The sequence below is a fragment of the Mastomys coucha genome, unplaced genomic scaffold, assembly GCF_008632895.1.
Source record: "Mastomys coucha isolate ucsf_1 unplaced genomic scaffold, UCSF_Mcou_1 pScaffold20, whole genome shotgun sequence".
NCBI classification, from domain to species: Eukaryota; Metazoa; Chordata; class Mammalia; order Rodentia; family Muridae; genus Mastomys; species Mastomys coucha.
In genome coordinates this window covers 47,963,851-47,987,453 of record NW_022196903.1, presented here as the reverse complement: position 1 = coordinate 47,987,453, position 23,603 = coordinate 47,963,851, and the positions used below count along the sequence as shown (strand labels likewise).

General features: G+C 41.2%; 1 protein-coding gene, 1 long non-coding RNA gene and 1 other non-coding gene across 4 annotated transcripts in view; all 3 read left to right on the top strand.

Moving 5' to 3' along the window:
* Jazf1 (JAZF zinc finger 1) overlaps positions 1–23,603 on the top strand; it is a 323,397-nt gene that overhangs the window by 48,119 nt on the left and 251,675 nt on the right. The window lies entirely within an intron of this gene.
* LOC116098935 overlaps positions 12,032–23,603 on the top strand; it is a 41,960-nt gene continuing 30,388 nt past the window's right edge. Inside the window, exon 1 of the long non-coding RNA XR_004122006.1 lies at positions 12,032–14,491. This is a non-coding gene — a long non-coding RNA (uncharacterized LOC116098935). The remainder of the gene's footprint in view (positions 14,492–23,603) is intronic.
* Positions 16,414–16,550, top strand: LOC116100212. The gene has a single exon (XR_004122534.1).

Below are 23,603 nucleotides of genomic sequence, written 5' to 3'. Positions count from 1 at the left end.
GGTTAGATATGAAACTGTGTCTTTGTCTGGGCCATTATTAACGTGTTCTATGCACTCTTTTTTACTTGTTTGGTAAATTTCAATTCAGTCTTAGGAATGAGGTTCCCACTGCCTCTGTGCTGTTTATGAGTAATGATGTTTTGAGTACATACCTCTTTTATTACACTGAGTTTCTTTAATGTAATAAGTATACAGGCTCACAAAGATGTTACACCTATTTGCTCTAGGGCAGCTAGTAGATAAGGTTTTGGAATATGGGTTGTCCCATTTTTTTCTCCTGAGAGTTAGCAAGAGAAGGTAATAATTAAGACTTGGCTCTAGTAAGCTTATAGAACTGAATCCTGCCCTCCTGGCTGCCCTTCATGTACCCATAGGCATGGTATATACCCTGCCTATGCCTTAGTCTTCTTGTTGGACCCTGAGTGCTGTTGGGATGATTCTGTTGATCATCACATTGTCATTGCTATGTCAAACATCTGAGACAACAAGTAGGAAAAAGTTTATTTTGTCTCACAGTGGAAGGTGTTTCAGTCCATGGTAGACGTGTTCAGTTTTGGATCCATGACCATGCAGCCCATTTGGTGAGGTAGTTAAAGAAAATGACTGTTGACCTAATGACAACTGAGAAACAAGAGAAAGAGGGGTTGGAGTTCTAACCATCCTCTTTGTGACACCTCAGTTCACTTCCTTCTACCAGACCCACCTACTGAAAGTCCCAGTACTCTCATTATACCTTGAACTAGATACCAACCCTTCACAATATGGGCCCATGGAGAACATTCAAGATCGAACTTCAACACTAAATGAGTTAACATGCAGCATGTTCTTAGAAACTTAAAAGTACATTTAAATAGCAGATGGAGTATGATTAGCAGGATGACTATACCCATTTTACCTAAGACAGTACTCTTTTGCTTGTCACCCAGTCCTCCCACACACCATAATGAGTTCCTAGTTGTACAGCATACACCACTCATGGGTGACTACTGAGAAGCTGCATAGGTGGAAAGTGGGGTACACCAATGGGAAAACAGCCACCTGAGTCCTGAAAATATATTTATCAAGTCTTGCCATTTTTGGGGAAAAGGAACTATCAAGAAAGTGCTTGAGAGGCCGTGACAAATACTGTAAGGAGACTAGAATTGTTAGCTAAGGCTCACTATGTCACTGCAGATAGACTGTTAGTTCCAAAAGACCTCAGCCTTCTTGTTAGGGATGCCCTGGGTTGTGAGGGTGGCGAGAAGTGGGGGAAGACGCATCTGAAGGTGCAGACATCCCACCTCAGTCTTACTTGCCATGCCATTGCACGTATGCCCAAGCCCTGGGTTTTCCTTCTGTTTCCAGGAGCTTACCGCATCTAATGATCCTCCAGGGTACAGTGGTGGTTTGGGGTGAGATGTTCTGAATCTCAGGCACAGGCTCACTACCCTAACTGCTGTACAACTTTGTGCATATCACTATACTTCCCATGCTTCAGCTGCTGCCTATAAGATAGCATCAAGATGCCCAACTCAAAGGTTTCTGGTTAGTAAGTACTTTCATACATAATCTACTACAAAGTGAACACCCACTCAACCAAGTTACTCAGCCCACAGTTCACCTGCTCACCTCTCTCTGTCTGTCCTCTGATGGCTTCTTAAGGAATCCCTTTGTAGGCCCTTTGTCTTCTTCAGCTTAGGCTGGGAACAGACATGTCCCTGTGCCTCAGTAATCAGTACTTAGGTGGGAACCATAAGTACTTGCCAATAAGTACTCCAATAAGTACACTGTAGAATACTTATTACTATCTCACTAGTCTCTCTCCCTAACCATAATATAGACTGAATGAGGATGAAGACTTTATAATAATCTCGGCAATTGAGGCATGGTCGGCTGGACATGTGGCTCAGTGATAGATAGAGTGCTTGCCTGGTATGCATAAGGCTCTGGGTCCCATCCCCAGCACTGAAAATCATGCTAAGTGAAATATAGAAGGTGCTCACTAACCATAGTAGATTTGAGCTGTCCAGCCAGACCATCCGTTTAACTTGCTGTGTAGCCAGCCCAGCCTAGCCTCAGCTGAGATGTGGCTTCCCCCCAATTCTAAATACCCACTGTGTCTAGGAACATAATTGGTCATGTACCATAGATCCAGATGGTTTCTCTCATGTCCTTCTCCAGGAAGGTTAACTTTCCATTTAGAGATCATAAGAGCAGGAAAAAAAAACTCTATACAGTAGGTTATTTGGAGTCAGAGTTAGGAAAAGCATTTGAACAAAATATTTACTGTTTATCTTTAGCTATAAATGCTCCAGACATAAAATATAACTTCTGTATTCCATTTTTATTCATAAAATAGGAATAATACCTTTTATAAGGAGTTGTGAGGGTTACGTGATCATAAACATAAAACAGCACAGCCCCAGATGCTTCCTGAGCGCTCAGAATTGGGGACCTCATGTGATTATGTCCAGTATTATATTTTTGAGTTTCATGACAGCATTGTGAATTGCAAGGCTGTCCATAAATGTGGAAAATATGAGATACAGCCATCCCCCAAGGTGAAGCAGAGAACTGAGAAGATATTTATACAGTTGCCAATCTCACTAGCTTGTAGAAATTCACCTAGAATTATGTAAGAGAAGAGCTGGTGCAGTGACACAGTATGTCAGTGCAGGAAGATTGGGGAGAGGCCTCCGATAGCCTCCTTTTAGCAGCATATGTAGCTCAAGCAGCTTCCTAGGGTGGTGCCGCTTACTTAGCCAAGACACCCTGGCTTGTCATTAGTGCTGCTGGAAATGGCGTTTTCCCTTACTCTGAAATTAGTTTTTAAAAGACATTTTATAGTTCTTGTTATTTCCTATTGATCAGACTTTTAAAAGTAATTGCTTATTCCGAAGATGTCTTTTGCCCTTGAAAATATCTCCTCTCTGTTCTTGCAAAAACACCTCAAAATGCCCAGATATCTGTGGCACGGTGTACTTACAAGATGAAATTTTTGGCAGAAAGTCCTGAGTCAAGTTATTTTGCTATAAACCTGGGCCAGTTCTTATTAAAATAGCCAGAGAACATGTGTTTGTGGGCATGTGGCAGGGAGCTCTTTGCTCTTATTAGCAATTAGCTGGTGTAGTAATGATTGTAAAGCATATAAAAATTGTAACATACAATAACTCCCTTGGTGCTAAAGAGTGTATTTTGTGCTGTGGAGTAAATGCTGTCTCCCATTTGCTTTCTTGCACATGCTCAGAGTATCAACACACTTCTGTTAGATTTTTGCCTGTTGAAGAGAAAGTGATCTTCAGTTTAAGATAGCACAAGTTTTAGGGCTACAACTTTTTACATTACATTTTCAGTCTTGGATTTTCACTCAGATCTATGTCATTATGTGTAGGCAGTGCAACATATACATGTTTATGTTTATAAGTCTGTAATTTAAGATGAAATGAAACAGTCAGTGGTAACTTAAGATGTTACTATATAAAGATAATGCTGCTTCTTCTGACTTAACCCAGCAAGTAAGTTGCTTTTCTAACTGCTTTCACAACACAATTCATAGGGGAAAAAAAACAAAAAAACAAAACAAAACAAAACAAAACAACCTAAAGAAAGAGGCATTTTTATTTGGCTCACAGTTTAAAAGATTTTAGTCCCCAGTCCTTGGCTCCATTGATCCTGGACTCCTGGACTCTTGATGAGGCAGATCATGGTGGCAGTGAGAACACTCAGGGAGAGGAGGAGGTCACTTCATGGAGCACAGAGAGCAAAACAGCAATAAGGAAGTGTAGGAAAAGTCCCCCAAGGTTTACCCTTAGTGACTTACTTTGTCCAGCTGTGCCCCATCTTCTACAGTTCTACCCACACTTAGGGTAATCTTTTGAAATTTTTAATCCATTAGTGGATTAAACCACTGGTTATGTCAGAACCCTCATGACCTGATCCTCTCTGGGAAAGCCTCACAGATACACCAGACATATGCCTTACAATTATCCCAAGTATTTCCCAGTCCATTTGGAGTAGCAGTAAAAATTAACCACCACACACAGTTAAACTTAGGAAAACTGCTACTTACTTGCACATCAGACAACTCATAGCTTGAAATCATTTCAGATTAGTACCTATGTGTTCATTTAAAGCTCAATACTAAACACTTTGGAGTTAAAAGGAATAGACATGAAACCCACCCCACAAAAAACTAAAAGAGAAAATTTAAATATAAAATTTCAAGTATAATACAAAATAGAAGACAGCTGGGCATGGCTTTAATCCCAACACTCAGGAGGCAGAGACAGGGAGATCTCTGGAGTTTGAGCATGGCTTTCTCTTTCCAGTGAGTTTCATGACAGCAAGGGATACAAACAGAAAATCTGACTCACCACCACCACCACCAGTTGGTATAAAATGGATTGGGAAATGTGTGGTAGGAGTCACAAACACACACACTTTCAGACTTCAGGACCCTGCGAAGTACAGACTGTTGTCACTGCAGAGTGCATTTTCACTTTAACTAAATGATCACATTTGGGCAGAAATAAATCACTTAGCATGGGTTCTCTATGGTATTCTTTGAGAATTAAAGTACTGGTAAATTGAGAAGAATTACAAGAGATCCAACTTGGAAATTAGAGCCATAGATACCAGGCTGGAGATTTTTTTTTATTGTCTATGCCTTTGTGCTGTTTATATTGAAGACATCTCCAAGGTACAAAGGAAGTGATGTCCTACATGGTTTTCCAAGTAGAACAACCAGTGACTAGGATAACTCATCATGTCTGGGAACAGTTCACATAGAGGGTAGACTGCAACCACTACAAGACTGTGCTCTGGCTTTATAACACCTGGATTTTAGTAAGGGGCACAGATGAGTCACAAATAGCATTCCCAATAGGCCTTTAAGTGCTGTAAAAGACAGGAAGGAAGAAAGGAAGGAAGGAGGAAGGAAGGAAGGGAGGGAGGAAGGAAGGAAGGAAGGGAGGAAGGAAGGAAGGGAGGAAGGAAGGAAGGGAGGGAGGAAGGAAGGAAGGAAGGGAGGAAGGAAGGAAGGGAGGAAGGAAGGAAGGGAGGGAGGAAGGAAGGAAGGAAGGGAGGAAGGGAGGGAGGAAGGAAGGGAGGGAGGAAGGAAGGGAGGGAGGAAGGAAGGAAGGGAGGGAGGGAGGAAGGAAGGAAGTTGTGTGCTTTTAAGTAGCAAGCGGGCAGCATTGGTTTGGCTCAGTGAAGGCCCATCTGAAGAGGTGACAGTTATTCTAAGACCAGAGTGATAGGAAGAACTCTCTGGAAGAAGACTGTTTTTGGCAAGAGAATACATGAGTGCCAAGGCCTAAGTAGGAACAAATTGGCCTGGTCAAGGACTTAAGGTCACTGTCAGGTTTGAGGGGAGCCATGGTCCTAGTTGGCCACAAATAGGGAATTACCATAGGTTCCTGGCCTTATTCCTCTCTTCAAAACATTGTCTATGTTAATAGTAAGGTCAACTAAAGTGTTAGTATTGGGTTGAATTTTGGGTGTTGAAATCATGTGAGTAATGAAACTGCTGGGGATCCATCTCATATACAGTTAGCAAACCCAGGCATTATTGTGGATGCCAACAAGTGCTTGCTGACAGGAGCCTGATATAGCTGTCTCCTGAGAGACTCTACCAGAGCCTGACAAATACAGAGGTGGATGCTCACAGCCAACCATTGGACTGAATTCAGGGTCCCCAATGGAGGAGCTAGAGAAAGGACTGAAGGAGTTGAAGGGGTTTGCAGCCCCATAGGAGGAACAACAATATGAACTAACCAGTACCCCCAGAGCTCCCAGGGACTAAACCACCAACAAAAGAGTATACAAGGAGGGACCCATGGCTCTAGCTGCATATGTAGCAGAGGATGGCCTTGTGGGACATCAATGAGAGGAGAGACCCTTGGCATTGTGAAGGCTCTATGCCCCAGTGTAGGGGAATGTCAGGACAGGGAAGCAGAAGTGGGTGGGTTAGTGAGCAGGGGGACGGAGGATGGGATAGGGGTTTTTTTGAAGGGGAAATGAGGAAAGGGGATAAAATTCGAAATGTAAATAAAGAAAATATAAAAACAATTTTTTAAATAATTTAAAAACAAAAACCTGTTTTCTTTACCTGCTAGATTTGAAGAAGCAAACACGGCATGTGGTGTGTCCCTGTTTCCCTTCACTTGTCTTTATCTAAGGCATAAGGTGAACTTACAGCCAGGTGGCAGTCTTACTCCTTTGGGCTACCCCCATTCCTTTTCCCATTACACATTTTAAAAACTCGGATTTCTTCAAGGCAGCCAGTTAAAATTGGTAGTTAGAAAGCCAGTCTGATTCATAGTGTAAATTACTGATAGGATCTGGCTGACAGAGAAAAGAATTAGCATCTTTGAAGGGAGATTGTAGGACAAATGACAAAACAGAAACAACAAAGCTTTTGCAGCGTTAAGGGGAGGGTCTCTTTGGGAAAGAGGAGAGTCACTTGTTTGCTTGGGAGTATGCTCTTGTAGTGGAAGTAGTGGCCACGTCCTTTCCTCCACTCACAGATTCTCCTAAAAGTTTTGCTTGCAACAGAGTGCGGAGTTCTGTAGTGCTGAGCAGAAAGCAGAAAGGGATCAGAGATGGGACTGTGGAGGGGTGAGTATGGAAGTCAGTAGTGGTTCTCCAAATATATTGATTGTAATTGAATACTATAAATTGAAAGCCTACTATACTGGGGTATTTTATTTTGGAAAATGTCATCTGTAGTCGGAAGATTTAAAAAATTGATCACAGTGCTCTATCTTCCATGTCTATATTTAATTTCCACTCTGTTTATACATGTGAGTGCCAGTAATTTCAAATAATGGTCATGATGAAGGGTCATCACTACACAGATCATTCTGTGCTCCTAATGAAAATTAGAGCTGAAAATTGCTTCCTTATGTGTAGCTTGAACAGCCTTTGCACTAATTTCACGTTATAACTTCCACTTAATCCTCTCCTTACCACCCTTACGAATCCTTCCCTGTCCTTGAAGTTGACTTCTTTGAAATCTTTATGGGTAGTTCTGGTTTCCCTTAAACTGTGGGTACTCTGATACTTTGTTTCCAACAGTTTTTAAGCTTCTAAGCAAAACAGCCTCTGCTCACTTTTCTCCCTCTGCACTTTTTAATGAGTTCTGGTTCTGGAACACTTGATTTCATATTGTGGTCAATATAAATGAGCTGAGCCTTGCCTCCTTCTCCCTAATGAATCCATTTCTGTCTTTCCAGCCAGGACCACCACGTTCTGCTTACCCTAATTAGTATTCTCTAATGCTAATCAGGTGGCCAGTAACTCACTTGTTTTTATATTCAGTTTCATCAGCTATACAAGGAAAATTATATATATCCTCCATGGGATTCCAAGAAAGAAATGTTTTAGCCATGAAGCCACTGATCACAGGGACAGTATGATCAAAGGTGTTCTATCAATGTTTTGTGTGTCAATGTCTGTCCCAAATGTCCCAGGTTTGAGAGGTTAGTACTGTGAATTGGAAGATCTGTCCACTGACATTTTCCATGTCAAAAGTCACATCTAGTTTAGGGAACAAATGTCTGCCTGACCTACTTGTTGTCTATAGAGAAAAAAGAAAGAGATGATGATATGTATAATTTTTAAAGAACTTCTTAAAGATTTTAGTGATTATATACTCCAGTTTTACTTACAAAAAGAGAGAAGGTGAAGTGTTTGGGGAAGAAATTGGTACTCATTTATTTCTTTGATCTTGGGTACTCTAGTCTCAGAGAGTTCATTGTGTATATTCAGGTGGACTTCATTTTCAGAAGGGTTCCAGCCAAAGTAGAGGGTGAGATTTTTAGGAGCCCTGTTTTTGTAAGTATATACATTTCTGACATGCAGGACTGTCATGCTGTACTGAAGGTTCCCAGTCTTACTGTAACTGATGAATAGTTTTTATACCCTGAACAATTGGACCTAGAGACTACCATGATTGGCTCTGAAATTTTGGTATGGATTTGAATGAAAAACTTAACCACTATTTGATTTGATGACTAGGAGTCTTTGTTTCTGAAGAGCTCACCAGGTAAGGGGACCATGTCCTGTCACTCTCAAAGGACACATTTCCTAGAGTACCTAGCTTCACTCTTCCCAACAGTCAGAGATCTCAGTGTATATCTCTGTTCTTTGGCTAACATCCATGTATTTGATATTCTCTGTCATCTCTTGTATTTATGAGCACAGGGGTACTGTGGAAGACAAAAGATGGAGGAAGGGTGAGTAAGCCCCATTTTCAGAGATGACTCTGCTAGGCTGACTTCTGATGACACCTGAGTCCTGCTTTAGAGAATGCATAGACTTCATTCATGATCTGCTGCACTTGGCCCTAACCAAACCCTTAATAAGCACAGTTTGTTCCTCAGCATCTTGTGTTCCAGCAAGAGCTAAGTGTTGAAGCCATTACAAGCTTTGGAATATGAATGTAGGTGGGCAGTAACTAAACTCACATACTTTGTGCTTCATTTATAAATGTCCAAGAATTCAGCTCTCAGGTTGTGGTGAATGCATTCTGTAAAATTCGCTTATTTTTTGACTACTTTCTGGTTAAAAGAATTTGTTTATAGACACTATGGGAATGTTAAATGGGTAGGGATGAGTCTGGTTTATTTCAGTGGTCTTTTGGTTCCCTTTGGATTTATTGAGAAAACCTTGGTCTAGTAAGCTTCCAAAATGCCAAAGCTTACATCAATTTATTCTCTATGTGTCTTCCTCTACTAATGTGCATTCAACTAGTAAAAGTCCCTAGAATTTATCAGCACCAAATTTCTTTATTAAAAAACAGATTTTTAGCAGACTCCTACAAATGACACAAATATTTGTACCTATATGCTAGCTATATAAATAGAATTTTAATTTCTTAATTTTAAACTTTTTATCATTCTGTCATTTTATATCTAAAAGACTCAAGGAGTGATAGCTGATAATGTTAGCAGTTAAAACACACACACACACACACACACACACACAGCCGGGCGGGGGTGGCGCTTGCCTTTAATCCCAGCACTTGGGAGGCAGAGGCAGGTGGATTTCTGAGTTCAAGGCCAGCCTGGTCTACAGAGTGAGTTCCAGGACAGCAAGGGCTACACAGAGAAACCCTGTCTCGAAAAACAAACCAAAACAAAAAAACAAAACAAACACACACACACACACACACATACACACACACACACAATATATATATATATATATGTACATATATATATATGGTATTCATTCTAAATTCTGTTCCGTGTGTCCTAACACACACACATATACTATATATATATATGTGTATATATATATATATATATATATATATGGTATTCATTCTAAATTCTGTTCCGTGTGTGTGTGTGTGTGTGTGTGTGTGTGTGTGTGTGTTAGGGCCAGCTTGTTCTCTAGAAAATATAATGTACCAAGTGATGGGTATTTTATATTGTATCTTTTCCCATTCCTTTTTGATTTTTTTACAGTAATCATGCTTAACTTTTGTATTAAGAAAAGTTTAAACATTAGTTTAATGAAGACTGCTTTAGCATGCATTTAGAGAACAGGGAACTTGTTCTTTTTGCTACCATATTGATGTATTTCCCTAAAAAATAAATTTAAAAAAATCTTCTCATTACCCTCTAGCAAAGCCCCTGAACAGCTGCAGAAGGGACAGTGTTGATAACTTAATTGCAGATTTTTAATCTCTTGAGCATTGTTTAAAAAGCACATTCTTGCCTCTCCTCCTGCACCAACTCAAAGTACTTCATTTGAGGACTGCCCCTTAAGTCTGCATTTTTATTAGCTTTGCAAGTGATTGTCTTGTGAAATTTGGTTTGAGAGTCACCCTTTGATCTGAGATTTCCTATCCTTGGTAAGGACTGAAGCCTTCTAGGTTTCCTGTTTGTTTTAAAGGTTGTAACAACTGTGCATCCGTATCACATCCCGTTATTGTCAGAAATACTGACAGACAAGTCTCTGGTTGTCTCAGATGTTGGCTAGAAGTCACATACTCAGTGAATACTCAGGGACTATTTACAGAGGCCCTGCTGTATGAATCTGTCCTCTGTCCAGCCCAGGAAGCACTGCTCTTCCAGATGCAATCTAACAGTCCTGGCAGAAGGCTCATGGAAACCAGCCTTGGGTCAGAACAGAGGACTTAGTGATTCTTCTCAGAGGCCTGCTCCAACCTGAGTTTTCAAAGAATAACCTCTACTTAGACTGATCAGTTTATCCCAAGAAGTTAGTGACTCAGCATCTTGTGTTCTGAGTGGTTGGTTCTTTTGAAAAGGTCATTGTGTCAAGGAATTCAGACAATTTGAATGCAAGCCATAATGTGGAAGGTACTCTTCAATCTTTGGTTTCCTGTTGATTAAACTTTGCAAGCAACTGTTGCTAGGTTTAAGATCAGAGACACACCATCTTACTGAGTTAGCCTAGAATGGCAAGCAGTTTTCAGATTTAGCAGAAGCACCTTGGAGGGCTTGTTAAAAACAGATTTTTGACTCTACTGCCAAAATTTGAATTTCTTAAGGCTGGGGCCAGACCTGTGAACATGCTGTACTTTCTAACAGTTCCCTGGGACTGCTGGTGCCTCTGGTTTAGGAACCATGTACTGAGAGCTCTTGCACCTATCTGTCACTGTTCCTTAGAACAGTAGTTTTCAACCTGTGTGTTTTAACCCCTTTTAGGGTCAAACAACTCTTTCATAGGGGTCACACATCAAATGTCCTACATATCACATATTTACTGTTACATCATAACAGTAGCAAAATTACAGTTGTAAAATAGCGACAAAAATAATTTTATGATCGGGGGGCACCACAGCATGAGGAAGTGTATTAAAGGGTTACAGCATTAGGAACACTGAGAACAACTGCATTAGAGCCTCAGGGTAAGTTAAGGGTCAGTAGTATTTCTCTGTAAGGATTAACATAAGAATTTTGTAAGGCAAACCTGGAAAGATACTGTGTCATCTACTAGAATTTCAAAACTCTGCTCTTTCAAGTCTCACTATCATTATTGTTTCCAACCTTTAGCCCCATAAGTTCCTTGCAAATGTGTGTGCCCCCAACAAGCCATCAGTGGTGTTCCTTCTAGCCCCATAAGTTCCTTGCAAATGTGTGCCCCCAACAAGCCATCAGTGGCACCACATCCTGAGATGGATTACACATGAGGGTGCACATTTTGGTAAAAGACATTTTCAATTAAGTCCTTAATGGCTTCAGGAACCTAAAGCCTGACTTAGGACAAGTGGTGTGCTTCAGAGAAGGATTTGCCCCTCTGTCCATCTGCTCTTCTGTCCATCTGCCCATGGCAGAGCTCTTACAACATCAGTGTGAGGACCTCTGATCTGCCATGCAACAGTCAGCTCTGCCCACTAAGTAAAAGCAAGCTTCCAAATTCTCTCTAATATATGCCCTAAGTTGCTGATCACTGCTTAGGATATCCTAGAGTGTTGATTCAGTGTTTTGAACAACTAATCTCTTCATTAATCCCAACCCTTGGAAGGTCACAGGCAAGAGAGCTTTGGGTGGGAAATAACATTCTACCTCGTTATATGAGCAATCAGTTCAAGTCTGGATTCCATTTGGCCAGGAAGATTTTCAAATCAAGGAACATTGGACTTTGACCTTAAAATGAAAGAACCTTTGGAGTTAGCTATATCTACTCACCACCACGAGGATCCCTGCCTTTATCTTCTCATGTGCCACAGACTTTTGCTTAGTATTATAATCTTGCAGTACATCCAGAGGGAGGAGCTTAGCAATGATCTGGTTTGACTAACCTCACAGTCCAGGGTTGTTCTTATATCATCACCTTCCCCTTCCTGTTCCTCACACTCAGCTCTCTGTTCCATGCTGTTTCTTATCCTGGGTGAGAATTTACTTTCCTCACCTATGCCTGCCTTGCTCTTTTGTGTTTAAGGTCTATGTAACAGCTACCTTCATTTCATGTGGTCTGTGAGCCCCACCTCCATCCCTGTCTTATTTATTCTCTTCTCAGCTCTCATTGCTTCCTAAAAGGTTATTGCTTTGTATTATGAATCCATTTGCTTGTAGTGGAGACATTTTCTGACTACTGTAACTGGCACCTAGGTCATTGTCTAGCAAATAATAAGTATGCAGCAAACATTTGTTGCATGAGTAAGTGAAAGTGAGGCAAAATGCTACTATTTATAGGAATTCTGAGGAGGCTGGGAGTTCTAGGAATGGGGTACATCTACAAACAAACCCAGATCTGGCTGCTTGACACTCAGAAGACCCAGTAATTCAGCATTCTGTTGTTGTGGCAAGTAAAAATATTTATTTGGGAAACCAACAAGCCAAAGAAGATGAGAGTAAAGACCATCCTCTTGTGCTCTGCACAAGATAAAGAACTTAAAGGGGAGAAAAGAAAAGCAGGTGCAGAGACCCCTGGCTCTATACAGTAAGCCTGAAATGGTACATTGAGATTGACATTGGTCTTAGGTGCAATCCCCTAGTTCAGTCTCCTGGATTTAATTCTAAACTGACAACATCATCCATCTCCCATGGAGCCCCTGTGAGAATCAGCAGTGCCCAATGGTGTCATGTAGTTGGCTGTCCAGAGTGCTTCCTCTGGATTGGAGGCAGTCCTGGTGCAGGACAGGGAAGACAGGTGAAGGGTGGCAGTAAGCAAAATGGCCAACAGACAGCTCCTCCAATGAGGCTGCTCACCCCAGAATGGGGGGTCTTTCTGTATGAGCACTGTCAACATTTACTTTCACTTTATACATTGGATTTGCATCTGAAAAGGCCAAGTATAATCAACATTTAAAGGATAACACTCAAATTTGCATCTGATTGAGCAGACATGTTAAGTAATTTTAGCCTGGCTGTTGCTAAGAAACCAATTAATAATGCTCCATGTTTCATTGAAAATTGGATTCTGTCTGCTTTTCATTTAACTTCACAATTCAGCTACTTGTGCTATACTTTTCTCCCTTGGTTAAATTGTGACAGACAAATTATCGTTTTACTACATTTATTTCTGTGATTACAATTGTTAGTCATATCTGTCAATACAATTTCAAAGCTTTTCTTTTTTAATGCTGTAGGATGGAAAACTGAATTTTAACTGTTGATCATTCTTTTCCTTTATAGTTTGTGGGTACTAGGTTATATTTTTGTGAAGGCCTTATAAATTGTGGGTAACAAAAAAAAAATTTAAAGCAATCTTCCCTGCTCCATAATTGCCCTTTCTCTGTATAAAGACTAATAATTAGAATATTAGGCATGATTCAGAAAGTGACAGACAGCTGATTAAGCATTCAGCTGCATCTTATGTTGCTCTTTCTTTCCGTGGTTTGTAGACTATACCAGGTTCTGTCTTTTATGCAATGCATTTTGATTTTTGTGACTTTATTTTAGATGATAGCCTCTGTTCTTCTGAATAAAAAATGTTCTTTTAGCTACTATTGTTCCTTTTTGAACCAGTCAACTGGGTAGTTACATTTAGTAGTAGCAGCACTTCACAGTATGATGTTTTGTAGTATTGATCTGGCTAAAATGCTCATTAAGAGGCAAAATTGGTTGCTATTCGCACGCGTTTTTACAATGCTTGAAGCTTGGTTTGGATGATGCACACAGACGGCTGATTCTTAAGCCTAGTTAGTGGTAGCACAGAAAGCCAAGCTCCAGGAGGCAAAGCAGAGTCTGCTTTTGTATTTTATGGTTCACATCTTTAGAGTTTGGGTTCTGAAGATAAAATACAAAGGACATAAAATTTAAAAGTATCTGTGAAGTGAAATTTCAGTCTAGCCCCTTCTGTATCACCATGCCTTGTAGGACTGTAAGCACTGGGGAGAGGGCGTGTCCCATTCCGATCCCTCAAGAGCACAGGGACAGTGTTTGAATGAGCTATAGCTGCCCCAGCATCTAAGACTCCCTTCTGAGGCTGCTCTCTCCTAGCCTGTGGGCATGCTGCTCCTTGCTGTGTCCTCCCACTTGTGCTCTCTGCATGCACAGCCCAGTAGTCTCCCGGAGACACAATCTCTTGAAATTCAGATTGAATGTGGGCTTACCCCCAGGGCCTTGCTGTAATCTTAACTACCTCTGAAAGGCTCTGTCTGTCAGGGTTGCATTCTGGGGCACAGGAATTAGAACATCAACAATTTTAGGAAGAAACTACCAGCCAATAGCAGGCATAGCACATGTTGCCAACTCTCATTCACTCTGTTCATTTGTTTCTTAGTGACCAGTGGTGGAGATGGCCAGAAAGGAAGCAGGAAGTATGACTGACTTCTCTGTTCAGGTCAGATCTGACCATAAAGAGTAGTATTACTCTTCTTTCTATTTTTATTATTTTGTCCTTTGGGACATTTACTGGAGCCATTTTTTTTCTGACCTTACTTGATTAGCCATATGCAGATGAACCTGTCTTCATACCTCTGCAGGGGCTACTGATTCAAAGCATGATTCGATAAACAATGACTGTCTTCAGTGTGTGATGGCGCTGGCCAGCTGAGGCCTGGGAGGAGCCTGCTGTGAGGATCTGAAGACAGGTAATGGAAGAAGACAGGCCTCGTGGACTTCTTTGGCCCAGCCATCTCCAACCTGTGTCTTCTTCCATGCATATCTGGGAGGGCCCCTTAAATCTGGCTCTCTGTCTGGATATCACCGTGATCACAAGAACCAGTCCCATTTGCAGAAAGCGCTCTAGCCCTGGGTCTGGGTCACCAGTTCCTGTCAGACTGACCCAGGTCACTGTGGTGAGCTCTGGAATTAGGATCATGTAATCACATGATCTGTTGCAGAGGATGTTCCAGATGTGGTGGGCTGCGTGGGCAGAGTAGGTGGAAGATGTCCTGTCCTAGAAAAAAGGGAGGAAAGGCATGAGTCAGGTGGAAGGCACGTGGCTAGATATACTTTCATTTCTTTCACAAAGGAAGATGCTGGCTGCAGGTTTAAGATTGGAGCTTAAAATGGTTTCATTTCCCCCTGATTTTAATAATTCATTGAATTAAGCAGAAATGAGCATCCCCACTTGGTAGCTTGCTGTTAGGTTAAAAGTCTTTTATTTCAAAGTTTTTCATGAATACAAAAAATATTTGATCTTGAAACCTTTTTTCCCATGTGAGTATTGGTACTAATCCAGCCTATAGGTCTCAAGCTAGCTTGGAGGAAAATTATAACAGCTTCTTCAGACATTGGATTCAACTACCCTAGAAGATCACAACACAGGGTGATTACAGGTTGAAGACATGCATTTAATTGTGAAATATGGAACGGCTGCCTGAAACAGTGCATGCAGTGCTTAACCTGATGCATGGAGGTTCATGTATTTTGTTCAGTTAAACAGGATCAGTGTTCTGCCAGATCCCATAGGGAAATGCACAAACACAAGACCTTAGATACTGGTCACATGTACATAGCATACCTCTGTTATATTTAACTTTTTTTCAAGCTTAAAGAAAAGATACAATGGCTTTTCACACTTAGGAGATTGAGGAAGCAGAGGTGAGACTGGTGGTAATTTCAATGTGCATGAATGGGAGCATGCAAACATGATGACACCTCCCTCCTTGCATGTGAGCCACAGGAAGGGTTGCATTGATACAGACATGGAACTTGTGTGGAAACTGTCACATTCATACATCATGGTATACTTCACAACTTTGTATATGACTTCTAGACCCTACCAGTCAGTTCCAAGTTATGTTTGTAGTTGGGTAGTTGTATTCTGTACTGTACATACTGTTGATTATGTCTCTATTTTATCACTACATAGCTGTTCCAGTTTCCCTGGCAGGGGCCCAGTGGCCAGAGGAAGCTAAGAGAAATTCTGAGTTTCATATAGATAGGAAGGAAGGAAGGGAGGGAGGGAGGGAGGGAGAGAAGAAGGAAGGAAGGAAGGAAGGAAGGAAGGAAGGAAGGAAGGAAGGAAGGAAGGAAGGAAGAGGAGCAGGGAACTGTGTTACTTAGAAATTTGTGGACTTGGGGTTTAATTTACTAGCATCATTGAACTCTCAAGAGACTGTGTGTAGTGAAAATAATTGACAATGTCAAAATCTTGTTCAAAATATCATCATGTGTGCCTGTTGTGCAGCATGCATTCTAGTCTAAAAGTGGAACTCTGCAGGAAAGATGGGCAAGGATGATAACATTCATAGATTCTGTCTTTTACTTATCTGTGAAATCTCAAAAAAAAAAAAAAATCCTTGCACTCTTCCAAATGAGAGGACTCATTTTCCAGTTCAGCTTGTTGTTTCCTCTCTTCTTTCCCTGTCACGACTCTAATGCTTGCAGCTGTTTCATAAGTATACTCTAGCATTGAGAGAAGAAGTCTTCCAGGCTTTGTGTTGGGTTTCTCCCCCTTAAATAAACTGTGAAATAACATAGTGTCCTCAAACTATATGCTTCTGAGTGGCAGTCTGTGTCTGTGTCTCTCCAAGCCAAGCTTCCGCTTGAAAGGTTTAGTGCTAAGGACCTTTTATCCACTGAGCTGTGGGGAAACCTCTCCTCCTCAGGCAGGCCTTGAGGCCAGGATCAGCCCTTGAGGATTGTGGATCCTCATAAGGATGGCCATGAGTGGGGAATGCCATTTTCCTACCCCAGACATTCAAATGGGAGGGAGGAGAACAAGAAAGACGAAAAGGAAGGCTAGTACTGTGGTGGTAACAGGATAAGCAGTGTCACGTGGTGTGGCTATTCCAGGAAGAGCTGAAGAGCATGTCTTTCCCCGCTGTCATGTCTACAGTCTAGCATTAGACCCACCCACTCACTAACATGGACACAAATGTAATTGCATTCATGAGATCTTATTTTCATTCATGACATGTGTGGGAACTGATATCACTGTCCTCAGTCAGCAAGGACATGTTTTATGTATGGTATTGGGCCTAGTAAGTATTTACCTGCATCAGAGGTTGAGTCTGTGTCTCATACTGTTCAAATAAACTCCAACCTGCTATATTCCTTTAATATGATGACTAATGGTTACTCAAAAGAATTCTGACAAAGAAAAACAGATGAGAAAAATCAGAATAAGAATAGAAAATATACACAATCTACCTCACTTGTAAAAAGTAAAATTTTTATGTGTAACTAACTGGCTTGGTATTTAGGATCAAACTCAGGGCCTCACACGTTATACTTTCAGCCCAACACTGATATTTTTAACAAAGATTTTAAAGTATGACTATGTATTTGTACCTGGTTAATGCAAAAGAACTTTGAAAACACAGACAATGTCCTTTATAGTCCTGAACTGTAAGGGATTCTTATCTGGGACTTAAAATTCAAAAGCCATAAAAAGAATAAATAAATAAATTTGATTCAATTTAAAAGTTTTTACATGGTAAAAAATACAGTAAACACATTCAAAACATATGAAAATCTGTCTGTAGAATACATATGTCCAGATGAGTGTGAGTACCATTTTCCTAGCAGTAGGAAAAGAGGCAAGTGACAGGAGCCAGTTGTCCACACAAAACTGTATTGTCATCTTTTGAATCTAAAATTGTTTACCCATAAAGTCAGAAAAAAATGTGAATTGAAGCTATGAAGGACTAGCACTTTTTATTTTATCTGAAAAATTCTAAAGAATGGCATTTGTGCTGGGCAGTGGCACACTCCTTTAATCCCAGCACTTGAGAGGCAGAGGCAGGTAGATTTCTGAGTTCGAGGCCAGCCTGGTCTACAGAGTGAGTTCCAGGACAGCCAAGGCTACACAGAGATACCCTTTGACCCAGTCTGGCACTGACAGGCTTTCCTGTTGATATATCTGAATGCATATAAAGTGGTACACAAAGGAGGTTTGCCACCAGACCATTATTTGTCTTAGGAAACATTGGAAGTGATTCAAGGATCCATTGGTGAAGAGATACATAAGTATGATCCATCTATACAGTGGGACACTGTGTGGCAATTTAAAAACAACATGGAAATGCTTTATGCACTGATTTGGAAAGAGCCCCGAACAATCATTAAATGAAAAAAGCAAGATATGAAACACAGTATGTAGGATGATGCCTTTGATGTAGAAAGAAGGCAGAGTTTAAGCATGTTCATATCTTCTTATACCTGCATGGAGAAGCACTGGGGGATGTTGTTCATGCAGGTTACCACTTGAGTGGACAGCCAATAGAGCAGCTGCTTCTAGTGGGTGGCTGGATGCAGGATGGGAATAACTATTGTAATCCTTTTATTTTGGAACTATGTAAACTACTTCCTAGTCAAAACAGTTTTCAAAGTCAACTAGGTTTTTAAGAAATTAATTTCAGATGTGTGTACAATGTACTGTGATCATATCCACCCACTAATCACCTCCTTTTATCCTTTCCCAGTCCTGCTGACCCAACTAGCCTCTCTCATACTGTTATGTACTTTTATGTCATTTTCCTTTGGGACCCACAGAGTGTAACTTGCTTGTGTGATCACGGGTAGGGGGTTATCACTGGAGCATGGGCTACTTACCAGTGGCTACATCACTCAAGAAAATTACCTTATTTTTTCCAGTAACCATTAACTGCCAATAGCTCATCAAGAATGGATGGGCCTCACAAGCCCCTATCTTGATCGTGTTGATAGCCCAATCTTGTGTAGATCTTGAACAGGCAATAGCACCTATTGTGGGTCCATGGGTGTAATGGCCATGTTTATGCTAAAAGACAGCATTGCATAGCACCCTTCACATCCAAAGGCTCTCATATTTCCTCACCCACTGCCACATTGTTCTGTAGGCCTTAGAAAGATTAGTGTAGATCTCTTGTGTAGAGCTGAGCACAAAACTGTCACTTATTCCTTGCATTACGAACAATAATGAATCTCTTCATAAGAAGCTGCTCTGACCAAAGCTGAGAGCAGCACTAATCTATGGGTATGACCAAAATGGCCACTTAGAAAAACAAGAACAATATATTCTTCCTGACCTCAAAGGCCTGTGGCCTCCCGGGCTTTTGGACCCACTTGCAGAACCAAATATTCTTTTATCTTCCATGGATCAGACCTCATGTCTAAGTGGAAAGTGGTTACGCCCCAGTCATTTAGCTATTGTATTAACAGGAGTCATACCTCGAGTTGTAGGTTGGTATTGTAGCACAGAGGGTTCATAGCTAAGTGAAACCAAGGATGACTTTTCTCTCCACACAGCCTACATAGGCACTGTGAACATTAGCCAGGACAGGGAAGCTCCAAGGCAATTACATCTAGCTTTCTCTTTGTTCTTCAGCCATCATCTAGTTCTAGGGGCAACCAAGAGCAATGTCAGTAGCCTGTGTTGTTTGGGATCCTCTGGGACTCCCTCTGGGTAATGCAGAGGGAGGTAACCTGTACCTGGCATTTGGATCTTTTGGAACCTTAAAAACCTATAGCTTTAGGCTGTAGAAAGGGCTTGCCATTAAGGTCATGTACTGTTTTCACAAAGGGCCAGTTTACAGTAACTCTAGGGGCATCTAACATCTCTGGTCACATGACCACACAGAGACACATAATTAAATACTAAAGTCAATCTTACAAACAAAAATACTTTCTGGGAAGCATTACCCACCTATGCAGGACACATCTTTTCAAACTACAGTTATAATTTTAGTTAGTGAGTCTGGCTTTCTCACACATTCTTAGCTTGGTGAATGCTCACCTCATGCCTTTCCCTCATCATCGCACCCCATCTCCATTTAAGGTTTTCATTACCAGCAACCCCCTCCAAAGAGTTTCATGTCATATGAAGTTACATGTTTTTAAACTACACTTCAGTGGCATTCTAACCTGAAATTCATCTGTTTTATTTGACCATGGGGTACAATACCTAACTAGGACATGTGTGTTCTTTTCTCAAGCTGTGCTGTGGATGCTGGTGACTACTAACCACAATGGGTTATTGGCCCCTGAAATGCAGCTTGTCTGAATTGAGATGCGCTTTGAGGGTGCCTGCAAATAGAGGTTATAAACTATCTCAGTCATAATTTTAGAGATATTGGTTACATATGAAACAATAATAGTTTGGATTGGGGACTTTAAAATATATTATTGAATTAATTACTTCTTTCCTACCTTTCATGTGGCTAGTAGAACATTTAAAATTACATATGATGCTTGTGATTTATCTTGTCTGTATGGTATAGATGTAGTCTCCTGCTCATTCTTAGTGTGTCTTCCAGATCTACTTCAGAAACAAAAGTAAAACCCAATCATAATCATGTCGCCACCTGGTTTTAAATGTTCCCTTGACTCTCCTGTTTCTTAGAGACCATTGTAGCAACCCAAAACACCTCCTTTACACATCCCACTTGCCCTCACACACAAAGGCTGCTCTTTACTCCCTGGACTCTGAACTCCACAAATGAGTTATGCTTTTTATTTGCAATCTTCACCTCTCTTCACCTCTGCTTCATTGCCTAGAAAACTGCTGTCTGTGCTGTGGGCCCCTGGAGGCTCCATTGGTGAAACGTTCCTAGATCCACTTCTCCCTCCTTTCATTGTCCTTCTCCTTGGGGCACTGTGTATTGAAGTCAGAGCCTCAAATATGCTGGGAAAGCACTCTATCATTGTGCTGCACTGTAGCCCCCACCCCATTTTCTAGCATCAACTTGCCCTCTGTTTATACTTAGCCATTTAATAACAGTTACCTTATGAGGTTCCAGAGCAGACTCGATTTCTTCAGAGGCAGAACATGTCCTGTTCTCTGTTTCATGTGTCTAGATCCTGATCTAGTAGAATTTCTAAAATGTCATTAGGAAAATTGAAACTGGTCATGTTTTGCCCTGTTAGCCTAGAGTACTTCTGTATGGTCTGTCTACTAGAGAAAGCAAGCTTGAACTCATAGTTCTTCCTTGGTTAAGGACAAATTTCTTTGGAGCATTCTGATTTTCCAAGAGCAGCTTCCCCACCAATAAAAACCAGCAAGCAGACTGCAGAGATTAAAAGAGTCTGACTGGAGGCTGCAGTGGGCTTTAGTTTCCAGGCTGGGTTTAGGCTGGAAAATGAGAGAGGTGTTTGTGTTCAATCCAGACAGCAGGTTTCTCCAACCTGGCTAGGTGCCCATGCTTGCAGAAGGTAAATATGGCAGGTGGTGGCGAGGAGGTGGAGAGCAGCCAGATCTAGGAGGGCTACAAGCTGGAGTCATGAAGTTTCCTGTGTACTCTTACTGGCCTCTTGCTTCAGTGACCCCCTCTGTGGAGAGTTGTTCCTGATAGTAATCTTCCATCACTCTTTGCTTCTGCTCCTGGGGATTTAAACTTTTGTTCAAAAGAGAAATGAGGAACAGGAAACAGAATATACAAGACCAATGGAAGAAAGATTTTTAGGAAGAAAACTCAGAATTTCAAAAAATTCTCTAAGCCTTAGCTGGGTAAACTGAAAGGGTTGTCTTTGCACCCAGATTTCCAGAGGCCTGTAGTTCTGAGGCCTGTGTGTCTCTGACATGAGGCTCTAGCTACTTTCAACAGACAACGCTGCCCTTATGCCTCTTAGGCTGAAAAGATATTATCAGCTGATAACTAACTCTTTCTCTAGCATTCCTGCAAGTGTCAGCACTTCCAGAAAGTGCTGGAAAAACTGGCTGCCACTGACCTAGTGCCTAGAGTTTAGTCACATTACCTCACATCTGAAAGCTTTATGATTCAGTAAAATGAGTCGCAAACATACTCTGCCTTATAAGCATAGCAGACGGATGCTTGGGGGCAGGAGCCTAGCACCGCCTAGTTTACAGTAGATTGGGAAACAGGATTTGCAGGAATATAGATTTTCTTTTGCAGTGTTCTTGTACGGAAGTATCATGAAAGCACATCTAAGGCCCCAAAAGAATGTGTTGGGTTGTTCTGGTTGCTCTCTAGTAGCCTTTGGTAACAATTCCTCTGAGACTTCACAGGGAAGACAAATATGGCGACTCAAGACAAGGAGAGGCAGTTGTACTTTTAGTCCACAGGGGTCACCTCTTGGGCCCTGCTTGTAAAATGAGGATGGCCTCTTTCCATCTTTGCAAAGTCTCTAATTGTTTCCATACAGCAGCAGAAGCATCTGGTAGCCCCATGTCATTGTTTGCAGGACAGCAATTCCTGGGAGTGGACTCCCAGTACTTAGAAACCACCACCTTGAGTACCCACAGGGAGAGTACCCTCTTCCACCCTTTAGGAACCAGAGTCTCCTGGGCTCAGTCTTCTATGAGTGTTCTCACGTCTGCCCGGGATCAAGCTGGCTCTGTCTCACATGAGCTTTACATTCAATACAGACTTTGATGAACACAGTATGCCAGCACTCTGTCCCTCTGTCTCTTTTCCCTCCTACTTAGATCTCAACTGGCCACCATCCTAAGGTGGAGAGGTGAACTCACTCTCCCCATGCCTGCTCACTGGATCATTCAAACTAGCAGCAATCCGTATTTGGACTAATCAGTATTAGAAAGCACTGTCACTGCTGCTATAATTAATCTTGTCTTAAGTTCACTGGCATTCCTTGCTCCTTTCATCACATGACTTTAAAAGACATCGGATTGCTTTGAACTATAGACTTTCGAAGACAGCTTTCCTATGTCCACTTCTCTCTCAGAACAACTTTGCAAACTTCAAGTATGCCCTCATTAGTGGGGCTCTGGCTGCTTTCTAATAGTATATGCTCAAAAGAGAAGAAACTTGAACAATTCATCAGCAAAGAGCATGTTTCAAAATTGGCATTTGGTGTGAGTAATGAGGTGTTTTATCCAAACTCCAATTCAGCCAGTAAATCTAACAAAACTGTCCTCCACTGTGTATGTGGCTTCCCATCCTTAGCTGGTCTGTCCTTCTACTTGCCAGATGGGATGCCACCGAAGTTTCTAATCACACTTGTTTTAAGTCTCAGACAGATAGCTATTCTACCAGCCAGAGGTATGATTACAGTTCCTGTGGTCATAAAATCAAATTTGTCTCCAGTGTCTCTACCAGACAAGCCCTTGAAATAGGAGCAGAGAAAAAGAAGAGCTACAGAGTAGGAGCGACTAAAATTAGATGTTGTATAGCACCATGCTGATTGATGCTCAGGATCAAAGTGGCTGCCAGAGTAGTATTTAATCAGGCTCAGGTTCAACCCTGAGCCGTCTCATCAATAACATGCCTGTGAGAACATGCTCACATGTGTGTACACACCTACATTCTCCAAGGGGAACTGGTAAGGATGCCCTGTAATGTCTAGAGTGCTTTCAGATCACCCTTTGGTTTGCCTTCAGAGAAGTACTTTTAGATAGAGTAAGATACCAAAAAAGAAATAGTGGTTGCTTTCTTTTATATATGGAATCTAGATTTAACATTACAGAGCCAGTGTAACACATATGATAGGAAAGCAGAAGGTGGGTCATAATGAACTAAGGAAAGGAAGAAGCTGAAAGGAAGGAAGCAGTTATGGGGCATAGTTGAAGAGAAAGAATGTAAACAAAGTATAAGGATGTATACTATGAAGATGCCATGATGGAACCCATTATTTTGTATGTCAGCCTTAAAACTGATAAATGTGAAAAAATAAAATAACATCTTTGCTTTAAAAAGGATACATGTGGTAGTTTTTTTTCATCTAAATTTTACTAGTGAGAAACCTCCTCAGAGAAGCATTTGTCATCTCTAAAGACTTGCTTGTATGGTAGAAAGAGTGAGGTGTTATAGAGGTCTGGTTTTGTAATTTATCATAAACTGAAAGGGAAATCCTGGA